Raw genomic sequence first — 21,011 nt, 5'->3', positions numbered from 1 at the left:
TGATGTATATGTGAACTGCAACTCAAGGTTACTGTAAGGAAAACAATAGTATGCACTCTTGTTTAAATGTCGAGATTATACTGTAAATGCACTTTCTGTAGCTGTTCAGTAGACCACATCACGTTACTGATATTAAGTCACACATATACACGAGGCCGTTTGTGAATATATACGTGGCCTGTTAATACATGGGAGCGTGGAGCGAACATTACACTGCTCCAAAAGTAATTTGAGAATGGTAGATGTCAACAGGGAAATCCCTTCTGTTTTTCCCACTTCAACCTTGTTTCTTTCTCCACAGGTCTGATCTGAATTTAATATAAAGGTTTTCCACCAGTTTGGAATCCTGAAGAATGTACCAGTCTGATGTCATGTAAACACCAACCCTCATTATGTATACTGCCCAAATTTGACTGGTGGATAGTTAAACTTCAAATCTGAACTTGTGCAAATTGGCATTGGGCTAATGGCCAACTTCAATGACTAAACACACAGACTGGAGGCCCTCTCTAGCAGAGAGGACTACATCATCACAGCCACCATAGAACCAATAGTGCTGGAGCAATTGTCATCTTAGGTGTGCCTGCCATCAACAAATACGTATTTAAGTTGTATACATCATAATAAATTATTCAGGATTCTTATAAAGTGTGACTACTTCCCCGTGAGGGTCTCAAGGCGTTGAGTGGTGGAGGGTGGATCTGGGAGAGGGTGGATCTCCGGTTCATTGGAAGATTCTGGTCTTGAGGTCCTTCCTGAATTGCGCCAGTGATTACACAATATTTGTACTTAATGTTTTTGTAAAACAGCATGTCTGCTTTACAAAACCTTTAAACAAATGGCTTGACAAAACCTCTGGAATGATGTAGACTTCTTCTTTCACCTATATTCCAGCAAGCGTGTCACTGGTTAGACTGATAAAGTACCCTAAACTGGCAGTCATGCACATTCTGTTAAAACAGACCCCTGTTTTTTTCACTGGAGTATTCCTCACCTTTGTACCAAGATATGCCCCCCACCAGTATACGTTTAGCCATTGATCCGGTTTTACTGACACATTTAGATAGATGAGCAATACCCGGAAAGATCAATTTAATCTGGTTTTTCAGTCAAACAAGTCTTAACTCTAAAAACAGGGACATCTGATTTTCATATGCTACAATATGTTTATTTTCAGTGTATAATAGGTGTTTCATGTAATTTTCACAAGAATCACAATCACTAATCCTACATTTCCTATCTAGAAGTATTGTTTTGATGGCTGGAAGAGGAACATCACCCTTGGCACTATCCTATAATTATAAACAGCACAGCATTGGCAACCAGTTAGTAATCATATATAATATTCTATATAATATATATTGTGTCCATTGTTGGTACTTCTTTTTCCATTTGATGTATTTTATTGTATTATAAACTTATACATTTACTATTGTTTAGTTCCTTTCAATGTACATGAACCATTTGTATTTAATATGCTATCAATTTTTTTTAATTTTTTTTACATACTCTTTCTGGGCATTCTACCTTTATGGTAATTGTGATCCCTTTGTTATAGTGCATATTATGTCAACGTTTATACTATCTTCTTCATTAAAATGTCAGTGAAGGTGGGGATGACAATTTTCTATCACAAACCAAATATGCAGTGTCCTCTTTCTTCTGGAACATTTGCAATCTCCTGTTCCATATTGTGCAGTGGTTCTTGAAACTTCAGTGATGAAGGTAAAAGCCTGACAATTCGCTCTACATACAAATGTAACATGCATGGAATGTTTTTGATTCACCCCTTAAATACAGAATGGCTTTGCATCACAAATACTAATTCCTTATATCAATTGCTGTAACCTGAAATGTTATATTTCAAGTGGATGTACAAAACAGGGAGCAATGATCCAGCACATACTACATAAACACTACCTTTCCCACCCAGGCAAAACCCTTCGAAAATGCTGAATTACGTACTGTTCCCCACTCCTGTATTGCCTGACTAACTTCAAGAAACGTGTGATACATTGCCCGTGCAAAGCTGCATTGATCTCCAGACCCAGCCTTGTTTCAGTGACCTGATCTTGCAAGTTGTAAATGGGCCCTCTTATTCTGGGAGTAGGTGGGCCCCCTTCTGAAAGTTTCATGAAGTTAAACATGCTGTGGGCCCTGCCTTGAATGTGAAGAACCTTTATCCAACCAGTCTTCATCAGTCTCCCTTGTCACTTTCAATCAGAACCATGACATTGGTGTCACCTACATCCTACATTGGTAGCCCTCTTTCCTTCTGCCCCTCAGTGGAAAGACAGTGAGAGGTGATAACAGGAGACGCTGCTAGGACTGCATTGTCATGGCACAGTCATCACATGCAAAGTTTTCAAGAACTTCCTAGCGTGCAGTTGATCTTAAGTATGCTCCCTCGTCTGTCCTTATTTTGTGTGGCACTACATACATGTGGGCTTCTGTGTGTTGACTCCGTGTTTACCGCAGTGCTAATGACCTGCAGTGAAGTCCCAGTGGTGAGTGATCTAGCCATCTTTCCTATGTGCTGCTCCACTAAATGCAAGGGGAGCCCCATGCGTGGGTTCCCCCTGGCCCTGCAGAACCTTGTGTTACAGCACTAATTCTGGTGGTGGGCAGAATAAAAATACAGTGAGTCAGTCATGTATGAGTCACTGAGACTTAGTGGTGTTACAAAACCTTAGGGAGCCTCCCTGCAAGGATTAATGATTGTTCCCCCTTTCCCTCATTATCTACTATTCGCTACAGCTTTCCTCCAGAAAACCGCAAAGACTGGACTGTTACAGAGGATGTCCCAAACCCACAGGCTTCAGTGGTGGACAATAAGGCAATCCATCAGGAGGTGAAAGGAGGTGACGCAGAACAAGAGGAGTAACTTGGCAACTTCATAGTGAAAACCTAGACAGAGCCTAGTCAGGGAACCCTGCCTAGGTTTATCTCCCGATGGACAGATGTACTATCTAATGCTAAAGCCTGTGGGTTTGAATACTGTCTGTAACATGTCTTACTCTGCAGTTTCCTGGAAGTGGGGTTAGTTGAATGTTACAGGATGAAAGTTTGGTAGCCCCTTCACGGATCCTTGCAGAGGGGTCCTCCTGGCTTCGTTATGCCACTGGGTCGCTTGGCACTGGTCATAACACTGTCTAAAGAAAGGATCGTAAGGATAAGAGTAAAACATTTAAGACAGTGATCTCCAAATCACGGGGGCTTAAACTGAAAAGCATTGTCTGCCCCAAGTTTACAGCAAAAGAATCAGCCATGACGGCGTGGGCTGATGGTAAGGAGCATGGAGGTTTATGCACCTCAAAATGGTACATGCTATCAACAGCGTAGCAAGGATGTCATGGGTCCTGGTGCAAACAAAGAAAACGCCCCCTTTGACTTCTGTTGTGGTAGCACAATACAGCAATTATCAGGGGCTCAATGGCCCCTCAGAGCTCTGGGCCCTGGTGCCACTGCACCTATTGCACCAATGCCAGATAAGCCCCGTATGCTATTCTTTAGAGAATGAGATGGACTTGACATCAAAATGCATTTGAACAAAGGCAAATGGATTCAACCATCTTTGGTTTCATTGAAAGTCTGCAACGCTGAATTTGATATGAAGGTGAGAAACCTTTCAGCAGTACAGAGATATTCGAATTAATCACAGAGGGCCTGTTCTGGACTAGAGTGGCACTCACGTTAACAGCAGCGTCCCCTGTCCTTGTCATTGACAGACAGATATTATCACTCGCCACCCACGCCCATACGGCAGTTGGATGTGACAGTGGTTCTTGTGAGCTTGTAAAGTTGCAACCAGCTCATCTTTACTCCGACCGCTGTAATACAATGTATCTGCATGCACTCAGGCGTATCGGGGCACAGTGATTTACGGTCTGTGTTAAATGTGTAAAACTCTAAAGTACAGGCAGAGAGCGAAAACTAGCCTCTACACATTCACCTCAGAAATAAAGACGTGTGATGTCAGTGGACATATCTAAAAAGAACACACCTTTCCATCACCAAGGTGGATTCCCTTTTTTTAGGTCTCGCTGGCGTTCCAGCACGAAGCGCTGCCGCCAACAAGACTATTGTTGCTGTGTTTACTCCCAAGGGAGACAGACCTGGGCACGAGCCGATTCTGGTCTGGGCACAAGCCGATTCTGGTCTGTGAACGTGCTTCACAGTGGAACAGCTTGTGCGCGTTAATTCCAGTTGAGTGCTCGTCTCTGGAAGACATGCTGCGCCGATTCTGGTCTGGGCACGAGACGATTCTGGTCTGTGAACGTGCTTCACAGTGGAACAGCTTGTGCGCGTTAATTCCAGTTGAGTGCTCGTCTCCGGAAGACGTGCTGCGCATTAATTATAGTTGAGTGCTCCAGCAGCCTGGGGCGCCTGTCGACATGCTGTGCTAATGATTACTGTGGGGTCTCATGCTGTGATAATTCTCACTTTCTGTGTTGTGATCGGGAGCAGGCGTATTACTGGCGCCACCGCCATGCCTTCATTAGTCATAAAGGCTGCATGGCAAGCGATAATTAGGGCGGCATGTTTTAGGACATTTTTAGCAATTACTTTGTTTACTTAGTGCTATTAGTGATATCTTTCGTGCATCCAATGCTCTATTTAAACGTGCAGCACTGAACATTTTCAAAGAAGGCGAATCAGCGACATTCATTGGAGACACGACCTATTTGAAGACGCTTGTTTTACTGGGGTAAGTTCTGTGAACTGTTTAGTTTGTTTACTTTATTATAGTATAACTGGCAGGGTTGGCTAAATTATGCGAGAAAAGGAAAAATATGCAGGAGATGATGGTATGAGGCAAGTGTGGCAAATGTATAATTATGCGTACACCATATAAAAGCAAGTTGCAAAATGTCCGGTGTTGGGCGGATGGGTTCACTGTGCTGTTGCGTCGCCTGTAGGTGTGGTTATGAGTGCATGTGACTAGCTGGCGACATGTCCTTGTACTATTACTTGCCTTTGCACTTGTTTTTTTTTGCATATTTATATAGCACGAACTCGACCCGAAGTTTATTGGAGCGCTTTACACGAGCACCGTATTTACATTACACATTCAGGCACGGGGAGATTAAGTGATTTGCCCAGAATCACAGGATGTTGATGCGACCTCGGGGCTCAAACTCTGGTTTCCAGCACCAAAGTCGGCAGTTTAGCTCTGTCTTCACAAGGGTCGGGCGAACTACCTGACCTGGAACAGATCTGTTAGGTGTTTGTATTTATTTTTTTGTTTTTTTTATTTAGCGCAAACTCAATCCGTAGGTATTGGAGCACTTTACATGTATACCACATCCATTATAGAAGGACACATTCATGTTTGGTAGGTACATGGATGTTAAGTTATTCATAACCGGCGGAGCCAAGGCTGGTCTCTCTACCTCTGTGACTCCGGTTGCTGCTCGCGCCTCGTGTATAGCTGGTTTTCCTAGTTATCTGGCGGGCTTTGCTGTGTTTCTGTTTAAAGGCTACACATAAGGGGCTCAACTGATCGAATTGTAACCAGCTGTCCAACACAATACCGGCAGAAGGGCTCAGTGAGACGTACACTTGTAAGGGGCAGAGGTTACACTCCCGGCAAGTCTGCCTCAGCCTTCATTCTTCCGAGGTGGATCAATTGAATACCATTGATTGGGTAGTAGTTATATCTGTTAACCAAGCGTAGAAATGGAGCAAATTTAATACGGAGGGCTATTTGAAAAGTATAATTTTTTTCCAATGTGCCAGATGAATTTGTCTTTATGTTCTTGGGACTTATAAGAATCTTGTAGTGTGTACATCAGGCGGGTCATGTGTCTTTGGAAAACTAGCACCTTTTTGTGATATTGTAGTTGCATGATAGTTTCACATTATAATAGTGGGGGCTCGGATGTCAAACCTCCTTTACGGGTGTTGGTCCTTGCCAGCAGTCATCACCTACTGCCAAAGACCTGCTTTTTAAAATGTATATCACCTGTCCACCTCCTTCCCCTTCCGGTACCCCCCTCACTAGTGCCCTCTCTCCCTTTCGTTTTCACCCTTCCAGCCTCTCTTCCCCCGTTCTCTCTCAGTCCGCCATTTCTCTCCATGCCCCCATTTCTCTCTCCCTGTGCCCCCTTTCTCTCTCTCCCTGTACCCCCCTTACTCTCCATCCCATTTTCCCGTGACCCATAGCTTTGGCTGCAGGTGAGTTGGCACAACTCCTCTGAGAGAAGTGTCTCTAGATTAGGTGGCACGTGCCCCTGCTGGGACCATGGTCAGGCGTTTGTCTGTTACACAGAAAACCACGTCTCCGTTAAACTGCAGTTTGAGAGTATTTTTGGTTATTGTGTTTATTTACTGTACCAAATGAATCATGGTGGAACCGGGAATCTTATGCCAGAGCATCCCAGGAATCCAAAAAGTAAAACTGAAAAAACACATTTTGGAGAAAAATCATGTGATGTTGCAGAAATCGCTTCATCTCTTAGTGGTGTTTAATGAAGGTTCATTTACAAACCCCAGCCATCATATAAGGTCTCTGGAATGCCTTAGACCTGGCAGAGTCTCTTGATGCCCATGAGCAACAGTAAAGAGCATGTTCACCTCTGAAGAGAGTGACCACTTCACCATTCATCCCTCTGTGCCTGCAAACAGAGCTGAATACTTCACCTTTCACCACTTTGCATCTGCAAACAGAGCTGACCATTTCACCAGCTGAACAACATTTGCACAAGCGTCGCTGACACCCCGTACTACCGATTTTTTTATTGCATATGATGCCCCAATCACTTCAAGTACATTTGTTGTGATCGGTAGTCCCTGTCCCCTGCTATACATTCCATTGTAAATTTTTAGATCCTGTTTTTTGTATTTTTATTCATCCATTCACACTCCTTTACGTTAAAATAGCCATAGCTTTACTGTACAGATGCTAGAATAGCTTATAATATGGTATAGTGTGTAATTTTTAAATAATCACTCCACTGCAAACAAAAACATTGATAAAAAACACTGCCATTTACAATGCCAGTAGCTCCAACTGCAACAAATGCGAGACCTATTGCATTGCAATTGCTTGTATTTCTGTATGATTACTAAGAAATCGTAGATGCTGCTAAAAAAACAGATGTTGCGTGTGTTCAATATAAATAAATGCAATGTTCTAAACATTTTTTGAGTGGAGAAAAAATGTATTGTCTTAATATACCGTTGTAGATCTCTTTAGACTTCTGAACAAGTGTGTTTCAGTAGTATTTGCAGATTTTTGTCTTAGGCTGATACCTCAGCCGTTTTTGGGGCTGCACACAGGCACACTCATGGCTGAGACACAGGCATCCTCCAGTGATACAGGATTCATTCAATTGGTTGGGGGTGTTAAGCATATTTGTTTTTTCAATACCCATATTCTAATGCATTGGGGGGGGGGACAGATATTTGATTAGAACATACACTGATATAAGAGTTAGGTTTTATCTTAGGGTCACTTCTTGTGCTCTACGGCGAGATCTAGTAAAGCTTGATGAGGGTCAGAGTATAGAAGTCACACTGGCTGACAGGGGTCACATGAAACCTATAGATAATTCGAATGAAGTAGCAGCACTAATGCTTTTAGGCTCCTCGTCTCTGATATGGCGCATCTTTCATTGCTCATGAATACTCTTGGAACACAATTCTTTATCCTTTATCTAAGTTTCTAAAGTTTTGCGGAAAGCAAGGGCTTTGGGAGTGTTGAGAATCTGTGAGGGAAGCATGTTGCAGAATTTGGATGCAAATGTAAGAAAGGCTTGGCCTTTGTAACCTGCCTTGTGGTACTGAGGAATAGAGAGAAAGATGTGAGTGTATAAATAGAGAGTTTCGTGACAGAGTGATCTTTTCCTAATTTGATTGCAATGAATGATTGGAGTTATTAGTTGAAGGGTTAGTGGTTAATGAAAAAAAAATACAAAATTGACTGAAGTGTATCTGTTTGCCTATAGTGAGCCAGAGGAGAGCTGATAAGGATGCAAGAAGAATACAAAAGATAGGAAGTTGTACATTGAATCTTTCAAGCATTTCGATAAAGAATGAATGGAGGCTCAGGTTACTGCGGTGTATTCTATGTTATGCTTCATTGTAAAGGGTATTAAGCGCAGCTAATTTCTCTGTTTGTGCTTTGTGCAGAAATAAGCAGCCAGCTAGTGATTTAACACATTACTTATAGACTATGACGGATTCTTCAGCCACGTTTTAAGTGTTTTATGAAACATCCCGTGGTCTGTTGTCCATTTCAATTTAAATAGCAATGTTACTTTTGTTTGAGCAGAAAAGGGGTGACCGCCTAACGTTGCTCTTTTGAATTTAGACAATAACCCTAACTAGAACACTAGAATGTTGCGACATTAGTTGAAGACAGAATTGTGGTTGTACAGCAGGTTCGGGGCTTTTAAAGACCGTTATAGGGTCATCGAAAAACGTTATAGTACGCTGCAGCGGGCGTTAATGCTATAATAATATTCTATGGGTGCAGTGATCTAGAGGGCTCAAACGTGACATGGATGAATCAAACACTTTCCAGTAAAATGTGCAGGATAGTATGCAGGCTCTTTTAAAAGTGTAGGCAAATTTGTGAAAATGGAAGTCATCTCACTGAATGCACTCATCAGCAATTAAGCAGAAGTTTTAGAACGTAATTAAAAACATTAGTATGATAATATCAGAGAAATCTTGAAACACATCCTAATTTCCAGAGCACATTTGAAATTATTTAAAACACAAGCTCTAAAAATATATACTATTTTTCATTTATTAATATACATATTTATTTACCATTAATTGTTTGGTAATAGAAATGTGTCGACAATCACTGAATTCTACTAGTAATCATGACCTTCAGTGAGGCAATAGAGATAGGCTGAGGGTGACTGCTTACCATATAATGTTACTGTCACACCAATATATAGAGCGCAGCATTCACACAACGGGCATTTTGGGGCTATCAAATAATCGATCTACGCAGGTGGCCTCTCTTAATATATACAGACAGAAAGCTGTATTCTACCTCATCTATTCAGGGAAAAGCAGGGTCTTCAGGTTCTTCTGAAAACTCAGCAAGTTTCCAGTCGCATTCCAAAATTACGCTGCCTTGACTTGAAAGGCTCTTCCACCAAGTCTTGTCTTTTTAAACCTAGGCACACAGATAAGATTTGCTAATGAAAATCTTAAGGACTGTGAAGGTCTATAGGGGCAGAATTTCTTTTGTAATGGCCTAGGCCCAGTTCCGCTTAAGGTTTCATGAACTATAAAGGTGGCATTAAAGATACATCTTTCCCTAACAGGAAGCCAGTGGAGTTCTTTTAAGGTGCCTGATGCAAAATCTAATCTTGTTTTATTCAATGCTAATTTAGCAGCCATCACCTCTATCCTGTTGATTCTTTAAACAGGTATTCTGAAGCTCCTAGCAGAAAAGAATTACATTAATCTATTCTGCCTAATACTGTACACTGCACTACCAGTTTTCTGGCTGGCTGCAGAAGAAGGGGGGACACATTTTCTAAGATTTTGCATAAGTCCATGGCAGTTAGCTACAGTTTTAATGCCATGAGCTTCCATAGAAAGTTTTTCATGAATCTGGACTTCTAGGTTTCAGACTGACTGAGCTCTTATTGGGTCTTTTTCATTTATCCAAGGCCAGATGTCCCTCTAAAGTTGATAAAGTACTTTGCCAGGGAAATAGCACAGAAATTCAGTCTTACTTCCATTAAGTTTAAGTGTATTCCTGCTGAGACATTTAGCCATCTCAGCTAGGCAAAATGTTTCTAGCTGTCTGGTATCATTATTATTTAAGGACAGTATTAGTTGGATGTTATCTGCATAGTTTATAAAAGACAAAAACAACAAGGACAGACATTGGTCCAGGTAGTGAGCAGTCGTCCCAGGAACCTGTGTTAATATTGAAAAAGTTGATGTCAATATGAATAACGAAACATTCATGCAGTAAAAACGAAATTGCATCTTTATTGACAAATTCAGCCATTGTGAACTCGACGTCAACCCCTACTCAGTAAAACGTAGTTGGGCAGGCCCTGAGACCCAGGCCCAAGGTCACTGATTGACAGATCACAGGTAGGCAGCAGATAAAAGTGCAAACAGGAAATTCTAGATCGATCCCACAGATAGGCGCAGTGACACCACAATGGTCAAGGGAGATTGGCCTCAATAAAGCACACATGGCCGGAGGGGTGGACGCGTTTTCCCAAAACACCAAAGTCTGAAGCCACATGAAGTTAGAACTCTTGCCAATCAAGACACAGCACACACAGTACATACAGTGATCACATGCTCCCCATTCCGGACATTTGGACACGTTACCCACTGGCAGCATTGTGTTCAAGCAAGGTCGAGGTCCACCTGGATTCCTCATCCAATAGCTTAATTTATGGCTTCAAAGACAGAGGAACACATTCCTTACCAAAAAGGATCGCCAGAAATATTTTATTACATTTAACGAACTGTATAAAAGTCTATGTTAGACTGATTGTAAATTGAGACAGTCCTCAGACTCTATGCCCGTGACTGTGCTCCAAGCCACATTGTTTATTTAAATGAACTGTTCCTTTTTTGCCAAACATCACTTGTCTCTTGTTTTTTCAAAGTATTTCATGTTCAAGCAACACCTGGATCTTGTGTTCAGGGAAGACCATAATAAGGACCCTTGATGAGGGGTTGCCCGATAACAATACCTAATTTACTGCATGTTGTCCACATTTTTGGTTCTCCCCCCTCCACTGGCTAAGAGTTTACTGCAGGATTGCCAGAACTCTAGGTGCTGTAGTGTGGGTTTTTGTTGGCATTTCTTGAGGTGCCCTTCCACCTATCTTGCAACTGCACCCTTAATACTGTTAATACCCAACATGTCAACAAACAAGAACTACTTTTAACACAGCGTAACAACCCCCATTTGTTGCCTTCTACTAAAGTAATGTGTACATCTACATTACAGGTACTTTACATCCCAGCCTCCTATCAGCCTGGATCCGCTGTTCTCTGGCCTGATGCATATTACACAGGGGAGTGCTTGTTGGGTCTCCTATTAACTCACAGACCTCATATCACTCTTCCAGCAGCAGAGTACAGATTTGTATTTGATCAATGTTCACATTAGATTCATGGTTGTGGACTGCACAGGAACTCTTACGTATGCGTACACAAGCCCACATCCCTTTAACTGTTCTATCCCAAGATCCAAACAGAGACCACACAAGGACCATGGAGGCAGCTCCTCTTTGTAATAGTAGTGGTGGACAAATCAAGATCTCTAACCCGAACCCATCTAACAATATAGAGTGAATCATCTTAGAAACACTAAGGAGAGGACACACTTAAATTAAGTCAGCCATCAAATCTATCCAGAGGATCACAATATTGACAGTGACAGTGGTAAATTCTATGCTAGCAGATTTAAATTTTAATATAAGCTGTACTCAATGGAAAGAATAGTGTTCACGCTGGAGGATCAATTGGAGCAACTGCACAGGGGTCCGAACCTGCACAGTGGAATCTTCACTGTAGCTTAACCGAAATGAAGGACTCCAGGAGAAGCAACAAGATGACATTCTAGGGAGTGCTAGAAGAATCTATGGATGTTGACAAGTTTGATAATTTGTTGTCTTTCATTCTTGAACTAAAAAAACTGATCTTTGACCTTCAAGGGCAGTATCAAATGGACAATGCACTTTGCTCCAGGATTGTGTCCAAAATCAATAACCTAAAACTAATCATTGTCTATTTACTACAACACCATTAGACTCGACTGTCACGAGGCCCGTAGGTGCATTGTCGTCTTCACTCACTTTGCATGAGCACCCTGCAGCTTGCCTGCTACTTTGCGCACGTTACTACACGTCTTAATTTTTTGTAATAATTTTTATGGCTGTTTTCACATGAGAACTCATCACTGTGTTCACATTCTGCATGTTCCTGGGATTTTGACTGAACATTATGTGGAAGGTCGAACAACAATGCCCCTTGCCATTTTGTTCTGGCCAGGCTTTAGTACTTAGACAAAACATACCAATGCAGCTGTTGTTTGGACAAACGTACTTTGGTTTTATTAGAATATACAAATAGGGAGCACACACTTTGAGAGGGACCTTTCCAGAGAGAAGAGCAAGATAGCACCTATGATGTAGATCTACTATCTATAGGCTAAGCTATGGGGTCTGCTGACAAAGCCCAGAGATCTTCTAATATATAATAATACTACTTCTTAGCAAGGGGAGGGAGGTTAGGCTCAATTGTCTTTCCACCATGACATCTACCTTCATGATTTATGGACTAGCTATTATGCTGACTGTATTTGTACTACGCATTTTCCTGCTTGTTGTGGCATGTATATTGCATTTTAGGCCACGTTAGTTAAAATAAATATTTTAAACTGTTTCGTGTCTCTGTCAGATCTTATTGTGGAAAAGTACAAGAGTGAGAGTGAAAGGGTGCGTCTTGTTACCGCTATTCTTGAGAGATCTGGGAGAGTTGTGTTCTGGGGTGTCTTATCATTTGTTTCTCTGTGAGGGAGAAGGACAGCAAGTGAGACACTATAAATAGTCGGTCCTGGGCTCAAGTGTACTAAGTTGGTAGGATGTCCCTATACACCGAGGTCCTATATTCCTGTGCATAGTTCTGTGTTTGTGTAGAGTCCCAGCAACACAACAAGATATATTCTCGGTAGAAAAATAGAATGTAGTTTCCATAAGATCTTCATTTTTAGTGAACATCAGGAGAGCTTGCTGGAGCTTGCTATGATGCTTATGACCATCCAACAGAATAACAGGGAATTCCATGGGCCAGAAGACCTGGGCACCTTTCTAAAAACACTGGGATCATAGGCTGTAGACACAACAAGACCTCAGACTCATATCCAGTCTCCAGAATCGGAGTCCTTGGTTATGGTCCATGGATTGACCACGCTTAACTTTATAATAAGGTGTGGCTCCTGAGGCAGAGAGGCAGGAGTCAGTCACAACACGCTGGGCAGAGAGAAAAACTACAGCTGAGAATGCAAATCAAAGCGATGTAGACAAATCCATATCTCTCCTGGAAACTTAAGAAGGACCACATATGGACTCACTGTCCTCCCTCTCTCGTTGCCTTACTCAAACGCATTGTTTGGTCTACTATCCAATGTTTCATGACCTCTTCTGGGGTTACCGATACCGGTATAATTGGCTGTGAATAAACGCATGCGTCAAAGTCATTCTGTGAGTTTGTACTTTAATCTCTTCTTGCGATGGGGTTGCTCATTATTCACATAAAGGATAACTGTGTAATGTGGACCTTTATGACCGTCAAGGGGTTCTGCTGACATTTAAAAAACGCAACGTTGAAGGCCTCTTTAGAAAGAAAATAAACCGCAAAGTTTGAGTATTGTTCTTCTGATTGGGTTTTGCATTTAAAATGTTCTTTTTTACACATTAGGGAGTATTCATTAGTAGATGCTTGCATCAATGATGGGCCTGCAAGGGTGAAGTTGTCAGGTGTTCTGATTAAATCTCTAATAATAGCACTGTCATTGTGAAAACAGTTTTGTTTACCAGCACTGAAAGAAAAAGGAATGTTGCATTAACACACTTCATATGAGCAGAACTGAATTAGCTAAAGAGAGACTACTTGGGGCCATTGACTGGTAGTCAGCAGGACAACTAGACTAGATGGCTACCCACCAGAAGGTTTCCCATTCACTAATTGATTCGATAGAGCTATACTACTTCAGAGATCACTACAACACAGCATATTGAAAACCTGGAATGGCTAAGGGGGCAGATGCATGTTCCCAAGAAAAAACACCCTTGGAACAATGTTCATAGCTGGTTTGATCTATGCACCAAACACCTTTAAGTCTCAGCTTCCCTTGCCACCTTTAAAAAAATGTTATTGGTATTTGACACACTAGAATGGGACAGTTCTAATGATAGAGAACTCTTGGAACATATAGTAGACATGGCCCCCAAGTCCTCTGATGCCTCACACACCCACCCCAGTGATAGGGAATACACTTTCATAGCCTAGTGTAGAAGGACATGTACTAGGATTGACTATTCCCTGACATCCAACTCAATCCACATTAGTGGGAGGGATTTTTGATCATGCTCCCCTGTTGCTCTAAGCTACATAGAAGCACCATGTAAGCAATGATGCCTGAATGTTTCCAGATGCTAATATCCAACTAATAAAGTTTGTTCGAGAAACCCCTTTAAGACTTATATCGACTTGAATCAGGTATCTGGGTTATCCATCAACCTATGTACGCATCCAGGAAGGCCACTGTAAAGGGGAATTGATGATAGCTATGGCAAGTAGTCAGGCACTGGCGCTCCAGGACAGGTGATTGTGGTTTCCCTTGGTGTTATCCACTCACCCAGCAGGGAGAATCACAGGACTTGTCCGCTAGTCCTGGTCACAAGCAGAAATCGTGCAGGGATTCCCCTCCTCACACAGCCTGTCTGGCTGCTTGGCAGATGACAGATTTTGGGGGATTCAACCTTCTCTTCTTATATCCCTTTTCCAGACACCAAAATGTGAAGTGGGCTGAGCCTTTGAAGTTTTATGTTAGGGTTCTGCTTCCTTTGAAGTGTACCCCTTTACTTTTCTTCTTTCCTTGTGAAAGGCTGTCCCAGCAGGCAAGACTGCAAAGCTGATTGTCCCGCATCCTAGTTAATGGCAGTGGCCAGAGTTCATACTTTGATGTTAGCCACAGGGATACGAGCAACAAAAGGTTAATCCCATGCTTCCAACCCTGCTCTTTGTGATTCATTTATCAACCCCATCTCCTGCCTGAGATGTGTCCAAGCCCCCCAACCTTCTAATCTATCACTGAATCAAAGAGCAACCTTTTGAAGTAAAAAAGGAGACCTTTCTCTCCTTCTCCAGTGTGTGTCTTACCCAGCTCCCAGAGATACACAAATCTATCTAGGGGATTCACCCATTCAAGTTTCACCAGCTAGGCTTGGGCTTACCAAAATAGAACCCAGGTTCCTCCATATAATCCACCATTACAAGCAAACATACACTCAGTGTACATTCACAGCACACTTACTTTCCAGTATTGTTACTTCCATGCATTGCACCATTACAGGCACACATACATTCAGCACACACTTTCAGTCAGCATGCACAGTACTTTAGCTTTTTCTGTATTGCAACAGGATGTGCTTTTTGCAAACACACTGCCAGCACACGCACTCACCAAGTGTGCATGGCAAATGACTGCACCCTTCATGAATCGTACTTCCTGCAAGCACACATAGGCCCAGCACTCACTAACCACACATATACTTCACAGTACTGCTCTATCCCTGTACTGTTCCCTGGCACACATACATCAAGAGAAGAGTCACTTCTCCTGTGCTGCACAGCACTCCATATCCACCTGACGTAAGCCAAGGGTGAGTTAAGCACACAGCATCAGAACTTTTAAAAAGGTGAGAGAGCCTGTAGGTCTCACTCCAGTGACACAGAGTTAAAAGGACCTGTTAACTACTACTGATCACTGCACAGTATGCTGCCACTACCGTGTTTGTGCTGCTTAACTCCTGGTGAAAGCATTAGCATTCCACCACTATGAGGCTAGGGTTTTGGACACCACGTTGTGGGTAGGGCTTTAGGCGCACCTCCTGGTACTAGACCACAATGTTTGAGACAGGCCTATGTCATGGCGCACACATATGATCTGTGTTTGCCTATCACAAAAACTCAGCTTCAGCAATCCAGACAACAGTACATTTGGGCACTCAGGACAGGAGTACATGTGTTTAACCATGCAGAAGACTTTTCTGTCCCAACATAGGTTTTTACATAATTTTTACATAGCCTTAAGGATACTAGTTTGGCAAAGAAGACATTGGTCCCAGCTCCGCTTGCCTAAACTAGAGGAGGATGATAGGAAGATCCTAGATGGAGAAATTATTGAGATCTGAAAGGGTATAACAGACAGAGTATATTGAAAGGGCCGAGAGGATGATGGCTTTCCTGGAAAATTTTACAGGACGCTGTGTCACATGGTGCTCATCTAGGAACCCCTACAACTACTGACTAATATAGTCAAGTTCACGAAGACACAGGCAACATGTAACTTGTCACTTTGGAAGCAGAGTAGGTGTATTACCATGTTGAACCATTAAGCAAGCAGGCATTGACCCCTATTTCATCACCAAGATTAAGTGATTCTTCTCCTATTCCACTGCCCAGATTGTAGTTGTTTCTTGTTGGAAACATTCCCAACCCACAAAGGCATGAGGCAGTGGTGCCAGCATTCGCTACTTTTGTTCCTGCTTTCCCTAGAAGCATTAGACATGACTATAGATCAAGCAGGATGTATTAGAGGGGTGAAGACCACTGCAGGATGTTTGAAAATACTGCTCTTTGTGAACGATATCTTACTCATGTTTAAGGAAGCAAAATGTCAATCCTCAACTTAATTGTCTTGATATAGTTTTTTTCTACCTTCACTGGATATTCGGCTAATTAGAGCTATAGTACATTTTTACACCTGAGCATGGATACTAGTAGAGCTGTGGTGGAGGATATAGGTTTCTCCTGGCTACAATCAAACCTAAAGTACTTGGGTTTCCTAATTAATAGAGGCCTGTTGGAGATAGTGATAGACCGACTACAAATTACTTCTCTATATGGTCCGTTCTACAGTTATCCCTGCTGGGCCAATGTAAAGTTGTTGAATTGGTGGTGGCTATGAGGATTAATTACATTCAGGACATGCTGCCTCTAACTATCCCTCAAGAAATCCCAGCAACCATGGATGAACTGATTAGGGATTTCATTTGGGCAGGCAGACAACCCAGACTCAAACTGAACAAACTGCATGCTTCCACAACATTGGGAGGTCTTCAGGAGTGCTGAGGATGTTGTCATCATCATTGCTAAAAAATCTGAAGCATTTTAATTTTCAGAATCAAAGTCAGGACACAAGAGTGTTTCCCCCCATGTCCTGAATTCTTTTCTGTAACGTGAGCATGCACAGCAAGCTGAAATCAGAGCAAAACTAACATTATCCTGGACCAAGCTAAAGGTGCAGTCAGCTTTCACTTCTGATTACTGTTCGAGACATAATTCTGCCCTCAAGCACCAGCCAACATAAGAGGATGTGGCCTAATGGCCAGAGATGCTGACTTTCGAACTGGGGAACCAGGTTCGAGTCTCGGCGTCAGCTCAACATCTTGTGAGTCTGGGCAAATAACTTAATCTCTCTGTGCCTACCAAAAAGGAATGTGTCCTCGTGTAACATAACTGGTGCTCATGTAAAGCACTCCAATACCTTCAGGTCGAGTTCATGCATTACAAAACCGCAAAAAAGGCAATGTTGGAAAGAGGGCATGTCCCCTTCTTGGCACTGTGTCTCCCTTGAGGATCTCTGCTTGGGGATCACACTAGGCACACGATCCCCAAGCATCAATGTACTCCACTGCACACAAAAATTGATGCACGGGCAGCACTAGGGGCTTAAAAATAAGCACCCCAATTACAAGGCCTAAGCATGAAGTGTCCCAAACATCAAATAAGGGTGGACAAGCCTCAACATCTCAGGGGGTGGAGTCTATTCTCTACGGTTGGGGATTGAACCATAATATCAGGGTAATAAAGCTGGGTTTGCTTTGCTCTACTTTCATAATCCCAGCAGTGGACTGCCAGTGCCCTCTGCATTTCAGGCAATTGGAGACTCCTGAATGTTAGTGCATACGAAATTGGAATTTTGGCTAACCTGATGCTGAGGCTCCTCTGTGGATCAAGGCTGCCTTTACAATGGAAGGTATACCTTTTAACTGGTGATTGCGTCCCACTCGTGGGCTAGGAAACCTCAATGGCCTGTATGGCCATATAGAAATAATCAATGAACACCCATGCTGCAATCTATGTGCCCCTGGCTCTGGACTGGAGCTACCAGCAATTGATCCAATGCCTCAGAGGTGCAATTTCTCCAGGTCCTTTTATGCCCCCGACTTCCAGTATTCTGTTCCTTCCTAATCAAGTGAGCTCTAGTAGGGCGACAGTAACAGAATTCTACAATACCCTAATTCATTACCTTTTTCCTAAGCAAGTGGCAGACACAACCAGACTCTATTGACAGAAAAGACCCTTGACTGAACACACCAATAAGAAATGTTATCCATTGATGAATCGACAGGACAGGTAGCTAAGGAAAGCCAGCCTCAAGTTTGCCTGCTTTAAGGTACTCCACAACTGGTATTAGACACCAACTTAATTAAATAAAGTACAACTAAATATACACGATACCTATAGGAAATGCAAGACACCAGGCTGCAATTTGACACAAACACTCTGGTGCTGCCCTATCTTGATTTTAATATCGGAGGGAGATATGGGGGATGCTGAATTCTAACACTACTTATGCATTTAGTTTGTCAGCTAAACTTGCAATACTTCATGATATATCAGCTCTCAAACACTGTCTATCACACTGTCATAGGTGGATGTCCACAGCTTTTGTCACAGCTACTTGTATCTTTCGACACTGGAGAGCAGCCAAGGTCCTCCCTCATGCTGATGGTAATCATAAGTAGTCAGGGTGGCCTCACACTAGTGCATAATCTATAGGATACTGAATCAGGAACCAATGTTTTATAGGATATGGGTCCCTTGCTTGGGCACAGTCGATGCATGATGTTAAGGAAACGGAAACAACATTTGCAATGTGGTCAGAACAATGCATGTCTTTACCACATAGAATTTACAACACATGTGCCTTAACCACGCATTCCTTTATAACAAACATGTAAGTATTTTGCAGGTAAGTGCAACATATATATATATGAGTGAGTGGGTGTCAGTGGCTCCATGGGTAGGTAAGTGGGTGTGGAGTCACTGAATGTGTGAGTGAGTGGACATTTGAATGGCTGTATGAGCGAATGTGGGTGTTTGTGAGGGTGTTTGGTTAAGGTGTTGGTGTGTGAGTGGATGTAATAGAGAGTGAGTGTCTGAGGGATGGCTGTATGGGTGAGTGAGCATGAGGACTTGTATGGGTCAGTGAGTAGCCATGTTGAGAGGCTGATTGGGTGAGTGAGTGGGTGTCTCAGTGACTTTGTAGGTAAATAAGTGGGTTTGTGTGTAGCTGTATGGGTTAGTGTGTGGTTATGTGACTGGCTATATGGATGAGTGGCTGGTTGTAAAAGTGGCTTCATGGGTGAGTGAATGGTTGTGTGAGTGGCTGTATAAGTGAGTGAGTGTGTGTGTGAGTGATTCTATGGATGAGTGAGTGGGTGTGTGAATACTGGTATAGGTCTGTGAATGGCAAAGTAAGTGGTTGTGCGGGTGTGTGAGTTGGCATACAAGAAGTTGTATGGGGGTGTGAGTAGTTATGTGAGTGAATCTGTGGATGATATCATCAGTGATCACTTCAGCCCCCAACCCCATTGATGCCACCCAACAGACCCTACTCACTTGGACCACGCTAAAGACAGAAGACACCTTAAAGACCATGAAGAGCATCCACTTCGGAGCACCCTCAGACCCCTGTTCCCCACATCTTCCACAGGGCTGCCACAGCCATCGCACACAAACTACGCTTGATGATCAACTGCTCCCTTGAGACCACCACATTCCCCGATGACTGGAAACACGCCAAAGTCAACCCCCTCTTGAAGAAACCCTCCACAGACCTGACCGACCTCAAAATTTCAGGCCCATCTCACTGCTTCCATTCGCAGTCAAGGTCATCGAAACGGCCGGCAACACCCAGCTAGCAAACTTCATCAAAGCCAACAATGCCCTGGACATCTCCCAATCTGGATTCTGCAGCAACCACAGCACCAAGGCCGCCCTCCTTGCCACCAGCGATGACTACCGCGCTCTACTTGACCAGGGTCAAATGGCAGGCCTCATCCATCTGGACCTCTAAGCTGCCTTCGACAACGTATTCTTCCGCACACTTGCCACCAGACTCCATGGCACTAGCATCTAAGGAAAGGCCCTTGACTGGATAAGCTCATTTCTCACAGGCAGTACTCAGTGAGTCAGACTCCTGCTCCACCTCTCAGAACCAACAAAGACCAGATGTGGAATACCTCAGGGATCCTCCATCAGCCCAATCCTTTTCAAAATCTACATGGCTCCCCTCGCAACCATCATCAGAATCCATGGGCTCAACATAATCTCCTACGCTGACGACACTCAGCTCATCCTCTACCTCAACAAGGATGTCATGAGTGATGTCACTGACCATGTCATGAGTGATGTAATATGTGACGTCATCAGCAGTGCATTGCGGGCGCGCGAGTTATAGTTAGCTGAACTAACTATAACGGGGTAATTTCAATGGTTTTGTACAAGTGAAAAGTCCAGCTAACTATAACGCCCCTGAAACCTATGGTTTTTTCAGTGAATTTCTGAGGTTTTTTAAATGCTAATTCCTAACTATAACGTGCCTGAAACCTATGATTTTTTCTGTGAAATTCAAAGGTTTTTTTAAATGCTTATTTCTAACTATGCTACAGAGATAGGACATGTGAAGAAAGAAGAAAACATGCACAGAAAGAAAAAAAAGAAGTGCAGAAAGAAGCAACAGAAGTCCTCAAAGGCGAAGAAAAGTGCAGGAAGAAGGATAACGTGCAGAAAGAACAAAAAGAAGAGCAGAAAGAAGCCTTGTTGCAAAATCATCCTGTACCCTCAACTTTTTCAGACGGATACTGGTGGTAACTGAGTCTGACTAACCAGTCCTAGAGCCAGTGCTATGTTAAAAGACACTTAGAATACAGTGAAAACACCTACATACACTAGGGAACATTATGCGTTGGGGTCCCCCTGTGATTAGCATGACCTCCTCTGTAAGCCCCTAGTATATAATAGGGCAGGGGGATTAAAACTACCTCTTAAAACGGGCCACAGGGCGTTTTTGCACACGTTAACTCAGGCCCCGTCCCCTCCCTTAACCACTGTGTAAACACGCCCTGTGTCCGTTTTTAGTTGGGAGATTAAGTTCATTTGAATCCTGAGGGTCCCTAGGGTCCAACTAGCCCACTAGGTACCTCCAGTAA

The sequence above is a fragment of the Triturus cristatus genome, chromosome 1_1 (assembly GCF_964204655.1).
Source record: "Triturus cristatus chromosome 1_1, aTriCri1.1, whole genome shotgun sequence".
Lineage (NCBI taxonomy): Eukaryota > Metazoa > Chordata > Amphibia > Caudata > Salamandridae > Triturus > Triturus cristatus.
The sequence above is the reverse complement of the archived record's forward strand: the minus strand, read 5'-3'. Positions refer to the sequence as shown.